The 8,410-nt window shown below is 42.2% G+C and overlaps 1 long non-coding RNA gene across 1 annotated transcript; it reads left to right on the top strand.

The window, feature by feature from the left end:
* The first annotated feature begins 5,086 nt into the window (after positions 1-5,086).
* LOC126185218 (uncharacterized) lies at positions 5,087-6,328 on the top strand. The gene is made up of 3 exons (XR_007536985.1): positions 5,087-5,134; positions 5,235-5,329; positions 6,250-6,328. It is a non-coding gene; the product is annotated as an uncharacterized LOC126185218 (long non-coding RNA).
* Positions 6,329-8,410: the final 2,082 nt, after the last annotated feature.

Below are 8,410 nucleotides of genomic sequence, written 5' to 3'. Positions count from 1 at the left end.
TTGATCGATGATCTAATCCCGATGGCCCCGTGCCAACTGCAGTCGTAATTGACGATGTTGTTGGGTCAACATGTGAACACGTAAGAGCGGTCTGCTCCTGAACTCCATGTTCGACAATGTACACTGAACAGTGTGCTCCGAAACACTTGTGGGTGCACCAGTATTGTGCTCTTTCGGCAAAGGTGCCACAGATCACCATCTATCCTACGTTACAGAGCTGACAACCCTCCGAACCTCATGTTCTGTAAAGAGTCGTGGAAGTCCAACCATTTAGCGCCTAGTGGTAGTTTCACTGCCCGTCTACCTCTTTCTGTAGATTCAACGATAGCAGCACTTGAACATTCGACTAGCTTTGCCATTTTTGAGATACGAGTTCGCAGGCTTTGCGGAATAATAATCTGTCCTTTGATAAAGTCACTCTGTGGATTTTACCAAGGTGATTCCCATACGTCTCTGCTGCGCTTACATGCTTTTCATAGCGCGTCACGTATGCACAACGTCATCATGGGGCATCCAGCCTCGTGCTGGACAGTGGTCATAATGTTTTGGCCTATCAGTGTATAAGAATAACGTTCTCTTTTCTCCACTCGTAATTAATCGCTGGTAGTTATATTATACACTCCTGGAAATGGAAAAAAGAACACATTGACACCGGTGTGTCAGACCCACCATACTTGCTCCGGACACTGCGAGAGGGCTGTACAAGCAATGATCACACGCACGGCACAGCGGACACACCAGGAACCGCGGTCTTGGCCGTCGAATGGCGCTAGCTGCGCAGCATTTGTACACCGCCGCCGTCAGTGTCAGCCAGTTTGCCGTGGCATACGGAGCTCCATCGCAGTCTTTAACACTGGTAGCATGCCGCGACAGCGTGGATGTGAACCGTATGTGCAGTTGACGGACTTTGAGCGAGGGCGTGTAGTGGGCATGCGGGAGGCCGGGTGGACGTACCGCCGAATTGCTCAACACGTGGGGCGTGAGGTCTCCACAGTACATCGATGTTGTCGCCAGTGGTCGTCGGAAGGTGCACGTGCCCGTCGACCTGGGACCGGACCGCAGTGACGCACGGATGCACGCCAAGACCGTAGGATCCTACGCAGTGCCGTAGGGGACCGCACCGCCACTTCCCAGCAAATTAGGGACACTGTTGCTCCTGGGGTATCGGCGAGGACCATTCGCAACCGTCTCCATGAAGCTGGGCTACGGTCCCGCACACCGTTAGGCCGTCTTCCGCTCACGCCCCAACATCGTGCAGCCCGCCTCCAGTGCTGTCGCGACAGGCGTGAGTGGAGGGACGAATGAAGACGTGTAGTCTTCAGCGATGAGAGTTGCTTCTGCCTTGGTGCCAATGATGGTCGTATGCGTGTTTGGCGTCGTGCAGGTGAGCGCCACAATCAGGACTGCATACGACCGAGGCACACAGGGCCAACACCCGGCATCATGGTGTGGGGAGCGATCTCCTACACTGGCCGTACACCACTGGTGATCGTCGAGGGGACACTGAATAGTGCACGGTACATCCAAACCGTAATCGAACCCATCGTTCTACCATTCCTAGACCGGCAAGGGAACTTGCTGTTCCAACAGGACAATGCACGTCCGCATGTATCCCGTGCCACCCAACGTGCTCTAGAAGGTGTAAGTCATCTACCCTGGCCAGCAAGATCTCCGGATCTGTCCCCCATTGAGCATGTTTGAGACTGGATGAAGCGTCGTCTCACGCGGTCTGCACGTCCAGCACGAACGCTGGTCCAACTGAGGCGCCAGGTGGAAATGGCATGGCAAGCCGTTCCACAGGACTACATCCAGCATCTCTACGATCGTGTCCATGGGAGAATAGCAGCCTGCATTGCTGCGAAAGGTGGATATACACTGTACTAGTGCCGACATTGTGCATGCTCTGTTGCCTGTGTCTATGTGCCTGTGGTTCTGTCAGTGTGATCATGTGATGTATCTGACCCCAGGAATGTGTCAATAACGTTTCCCCTTCCTGGGACAATGAATTCACGGTGTTCTTATTTCAATTTCCAGGAGTGTACCTATACATGTCAAGGATGGAACTGATAATGTGTCAGAATACAATGTCACTGGCTTTAAGAACGCCTGTCTCCTGTTCAAACTGCCTTTATTGTATGAAACATATAGTTCTAAATTAATATAACACTGTACTGCGTCTACCGATATTGTAACTAATAACACATTATTGCAATTACTGTTCAGCAAACTTACATTCTCCAGAGATGAGTAGGATTTCTACCTTATCATCTTTGAAGTACATTGTACTCACACAAGCCTTCAACCGAAGACGGATGGCTGAATGACCGGTGCGCATTTTCCTAGTAAAAACTAAATTCCGTCCAAACAGGCCTCGTAACGCACAACGATTCCGACCGACCGCCGTTTCATCCTCATCCAATAGGCGTCAGTGGATGTGATATGGAGGGGCACGTGATCAGCACACCGCTCTCCCGACCTTTGCCAGTTTTAGTGACCGGAGCCGCTAATTCTCAATCAAGTAGCGTCTCAATTGGTCTCACAAAGGTTGAATGCACTCCACTTGCCAACAGCATTTGGCAGACCCGAACTGTCACCCATCCAATTGTTAGCCAAGTCCGACAGCAACTGACTTCCATGATTTAACGTGAACTGGTGTTATCACTTGCGGCAGGTCTGTTGGTGCATTTTTCTGGAGTTTCCACTCATTTACTGTCATCTCTAGAAGGTGGATCAGTTACGTTACCCGAGGCAAATTCTTTGTGTGCTAGTACAGGAAACTCAAATTCAGTTTCTCGTTACTTTTTTGGAAACGTCGTATTACGTGAATGATACATTGTGATACGTTTTTTAACAGGTCCTGAGGAGAGGAAATGGATTACAGAAAAAAATATAGGTTACTATTTAAAAAAAACATAGAGCTGTTTATAATTCGTAACAAACAATTTTTTTAAATTTGTGATAAGTTCCTATGTTACCAAACTGCTGAGTTCATCTGTCCCTTGGCTTACACACTGCTTAAACTAACTTATGCTAAGGACAACATACACACCCATGCCCGAAGGAGGACTCGAACCGACGGGAGGGGGGCAGCCAGGCGAACCGTGGCGAGACGCCATAGACCTCGCGGAGTAACAAACAAAGTTACAAGAAAGCCAATAATGTTGATTGATGTGTCCCTGGTAGCTAATACGATTTTGTTGATACATTTTTTATTTTGCTTCTGGACCAAAAGTTGTACGGGAGGTCAAGATAAATGGGACGTCCTGTACAGTACTGAAGAACCCATGGAGGCCAGGTCAAAGTTCGTGGACATACCGTACAGCGTTCACCGTCAGAGCTCTCCATAGACTACCCGGTCCATGCATGGTGGTAACTGAATACGACAAAAGTAGAGATGTGCGACAGAGGTAACGTGTAAGTGTCGGTGGTGACTCGTCACCAGTTGTAAATGCTGGAGCAATTATTTAAGGTGACGGAATTTGCTAGCGTATGATGTTAGTTTGTTGCCACGACTTAGCCACTCGACAGAATGCAGGCTGTTTACTAAAAAATTGGCTAAGGATTATGGAATATCCAGTGTTATGGTGAAAACTTTCCACTACTGTTTAATTTAACCTGTGATTTAATAAGAGATTAGGCGCCGGTTTTTATGTCCAGAAACGTTACGCCTTTATACAAATCCGACTCATATGAAAATTAACGCTGAAGTATCTGGCGCAGGCGCTTAAAAGGTAAAAGGTCCAGATATACAATAAACACTAAGTTTAAAAAACGAGTTACGAGAACACAATCTCCTTTTCTGGAAGTAAAGTATAAAACAGTCCTGAACAAAATAAACTCTTCTGGTTTGAATGCAAAACAGTACTCTAGGCTGAACTCCTAGTAATGGAGAAAGCTAAGAGTTCTTAATTAAAGTTCTTGGCACACTTAGTGCAGAAGCGAAGTCTTAAAGCCACTTGTTACAATAAACGTTCACAATAAGAAATTTTGTGAGTCTGTCAAAGCCGTATTCCCTGTCTCACTCGCTTCCCAACTACTGATTCCCTTTCATGCCCCTCGACTTTTATAACTGCCATCTCATTTCTGTACAAATTGTAAATAGCCTTTCGCTCCGTGTATTTTACCCCTGCCACCTTCAGAATTTGAAAGAGAGTATTCCAATCAACATTGTCAAAAGCTTTCTCTAAGTCTACAAATGCTAGAAACGTAGGTTTGTCTTTCCTTAATCTGTCTTCTAAGATAAGTCATAGATTCAGTTCTGCCTCACGTGTTCCAACATTTCTACGGAATCCAAACTGATCTTCCCCGACGTCAGCTTCTACCAGTTTTTCCATTCGTCTGTAAAGAATTCGTGTTAGTATTTTGCCGCAGTGACTTATTAAACTGATAGTTCGGTAATTTTCACATCTGTCAACGCCTGCTTTCTTTGGGATGGGAATTATTATATTCTTCTTGAAGTCTGAGGGTATTTCGCCTGTCTCATACATCTTGCTCACCAGATGGTAGAGTTTTGTCAGGGCTGGCTCTCCCAAGGCTATCAGTAGTTCTCATGGAATGTTGTCTACTCCCGGGGCCTTGTTTCGACTTAGGTCTTTCAGTGCTCTGTCAAACTCTTCACGCAGTATCATATCTCCCATTTCATCTTCATCTACATCATCTTCCATTTCCATAATATTGTCCTCAAGTACATTGCTCCCTGCCGCCGTCGAATAAGCAGCTGCCAGCAGCAAGTCGTATACTCTTAGCTCACTTATTTGTTACATAGTTTAATTCTTAATTTCTTTGCGTGTTTTGGGGTACTTGCATTGTTTAATTCATAAATTTTGGGCGTATTATAGTATTTGAGAGTTGTAGCATCGCGCTTTAGTACCTAAATAGTGTAAATTCGCGTAGTCGTCTGTCTTGTTTTTGCTTTGAACGGCCAGTGTCGGTTGGTCACAGCCAGTGTGCTCCCCAGGGGGGTTAAACTCATATAGGGATTTCCGGTAACACGATGTTGGTTTGGTCCCAGGCCACTTGGAGCGCTGCAAGTTTAGCAATTTATAGTATCGTGTTCCTATTGGATGACGTAGTCTTCCATAATTGTTTTTGGTATCGTAGCAACGTGATCGTGATTTTTCGTTTAAATTGCAGTGTAAGTATGTTGCTATTATTCTGCTTAATTTTTGGATGTATTCGTAATATTTGATGGTGTGATGATTCAGTATTTACTTTTTTACTTTTGTTTCATATAGAACACGAGGTTGTATCATCACATTACGTTCTGTGGACTCTTGTATATTTGTTCCTGCAAAGAAATACAATTTCCGTTGCTCAGTTTACTTAAAGGGTAAGTATATTTCTTATTTCTGTTCATATTTCCTTGTATTTCATAGAGAATCCCATGCTAGCAGCTTTTGACATAGTTGGTATTCAACTTTCCGAATCCTGTAATGGAATATAATTCTGGCTTTGATTCATCTTCCTTTTCGCCACGAAGTACTCTTAGTGACATAATAAGTACCATTTATTGTGCCGTTTACTACATACCAAATATTGGACGTGTTACAATTGATTCGTAATGCCTCGAGTGTGTTCTATTTCCCGTTTTCGACAGTAAATATTCTGTACAGTATATAACACTCTATCCAGGTAAAAAGTGTTTGTTGCTGTTGTATCTACAAAGGTTGTGTTCTCACATAATAAGACATTTGTTTGGAAGTCAGACAAAGCAGGTCCTTCAAGCAGTTGAACATTTACACGTATTATTGTGGCAATATCCAATGCAGTAGAATTCTTCTCGCACTTTAATGCTCAACACAATGTAATACAGATTTACAGCTGTAACTGTTACTGATAATGTACAGTTGAATTTGGTATCTACCATGGTATCTAGATGCTGAAATATACTGAAATGGTACAATAAGCAGTGTTTCTACTGCCTGATAGCACTGTTTAACGAAGTTGTGTTGAATATAGAATATAGTGCAACTACGCTCACGCAGTTATATATAGAGTGATGTGCATATCCGTAGTAGAAATGAGAATTTGTTTCGTTTTTTCACTATTTTGTAGCAATACCACATCAGATTACAAGCCATGATAACAGTTATCAATACTTCAGTACAGGATAGCTGCATTTAGACATAAGCTAATATGATTTTTGATAGTGAAATTAATTTCACATTGAGTTTTCTTTAACATTAATCAAGGTAAACCATACCTGATCTTTTTTCTCGTTCCCAATTTTTGGTTTGAATAACATTTCAGACACATGAGGATGGATCATACAGGAAGAGAAGAATCCAGTTTGAGATTGAAATACTCGTGCAAGTTTCCCAGATGCAGGAGTAGTTATTATGTAAAAACAAATTCCAAACACAAGAATAAACATTTCTATAAATTTCCAGTTGCATCAAAAAGTGAGACTTTAAAGAAGGGGAAATTGATCTGTAATATAGATGAAGGTGTGAACTGTAGTTATTATTATGTGTGTGAGGATCATTTTTATGAAGCAGATTTTGTGAACTTTACTAGACACAGGCTAAATCCTGATGTTATACCAAAGCACATGGAATTGGTGTTGTATCACCCTCCCCCCACCCATCTGTGTTACACTGGTGGTGGTGGTGGAGGAGGTGGCGGTTTCACCACATCGAGTGCAAATATAAGTGTGCACAAGGCAGGTCACAATGCAAAATCTACAGTAATACAACGAAGCAGTCCTCCTTTACAGAGCACAGATGATGGTGAGTACAGCTTTTTATCCTCACCTGTTTATGATGTTGAAAGTAGTCCAGGTATAATGGGATCTGGCGTTTCTAAACGTGATTTAACTCCAAGAAAACACAAAATGTATAAACCGCATAGAATTACAGTTTCCAGAGTGTGTAAACTGAAAAAACAGCTACAGAATGAGAGGAATAAATTGAAAATTCTAAAAGAGTTGTATGATGACAGGAAATTTCAGTTAATTGAAGAAGATTTGAATGATGTGACTAAAATTTTATTAATAGTCAGTTAAGAAATGCCAACATGCAGCCCACAGCAGTACGGTGGTCTATACAAGATAAGGCATTTGCTTTCTCTATTTATAAGCGTAGTCCCCAGTTGTACAGATATTTGGCCACATACTTCTCCCTTCCATCTGTCAGGCTGCTCAAGGGAGTGCTTTCCCACATACTATTTGATACAGGACTTAATCCAGCTTTATTAAACTTTTTAGCAAGGGAAGTAAGTAATGTGCATGAAAATGACAAGTATTGTGCTCTACTTTTTGATGAAATGTCTCTGGATGATGGTATGTACTATGATGCACACAAACAGCTAATCTATGGGTATCAGGACTTGGGTCATTTAGGACGTTCACCTGTAGCTGCTAGTCAAGCATTGGTTTTTATGCTGAAAGGCATTCACAGAACTTGGAAACAAGTTCTAGTATATTACTTTACCGCAACCACTTTCCACTACACCCATTTGAAATCACTCATTGTTCACATCATAAGTGAACTACAGAATATTGGGTTCAAAGTGGTTTGTACTGTATGTGACCAGAATGCAACAAACCAAAAGGCCTTTAAGCAACTGTGTGAAGCAAATTTGTTGAAGCCCAGTATATTTCATTTTGTCGTCAATAACCAACCAATTGTTACCATTTATGATGTACCACATCTGCTCAAAAACACTAGAAATTTTTTGATAGATAATAAAATTCAATTTGAACCTCACAAAGCAGCAAAGTTTGAGTACATCAGTACAGTGTTCTTTTTGGATAAAAAAAAAACGGTTCAAAACTCTACCCAAATTAAAAGCACAACACTTTAGCTTTTCTGATTCCCATGTCAAAAGGAAGGTAAAAGTTGCTGCTGCACAAATGAGCCATACTGTTGCAGCTGCAATTGAAACATATGTTTCTACTCACACATTACCATCTGAAGCTATACACACAGCTGAGTTTGTGGAAAAGGTAAATAATCTCTTTGATTCACTCAACAGTAACGACCAATATCCCAGAGATGGAAAACAATTTAGGTGTGCTTTATCAGAAAATTCGCCACATTTAGAAATGTGGTATAGCATGTTGAAGGAAATAGGCAGCTGGCAAATAATAGATTTAAAAACGGGAAGAAACAAGACTAATATGTTTAGCTTCATGAAAGGTTGGCAGATTACATTACAGTCTATTATTTTCTTGTGGAAGACCTTGAAAGTGGTTGGCTTTAAGTACTTAAATTTAAAGGCGTTCAATCAAGATGCTTTAGAAAATTTATTTTGTTGTATAAGACAGCATGGTATTGCTAATACAAACCGAACTTGTTTTCAGTTTGTACAAGCTCTGAAGACCTGTGTTGTCAATCATATGACTTTGCCTTTCAAAGCCATCAGTGTAAGTAACTGTGAAGATGATGATTACACTCCCTTGAGCAGTTAG

The sequence above is a fragment of the Schistocerca cancellata genome, chromosome 4 (genome assembly GCF_023864275.1).
Source record: "Schistocerca cancellata isolate TAMUIC-IGC-003103 chromosome 4, iqSchCanc2.1, whole genome shotgun sequence".
Lineage (NCBI taxonomy): Eukaryota > Metazoa > Arthropoda > Insecta > Orthoptera > Acrididae > Schistocerca > Schistocerca cancellata.
Note: the sequence above shows the minus strand (reverse complement) of the source record. Positions and strands in the feature narration are given on the sequence as shown.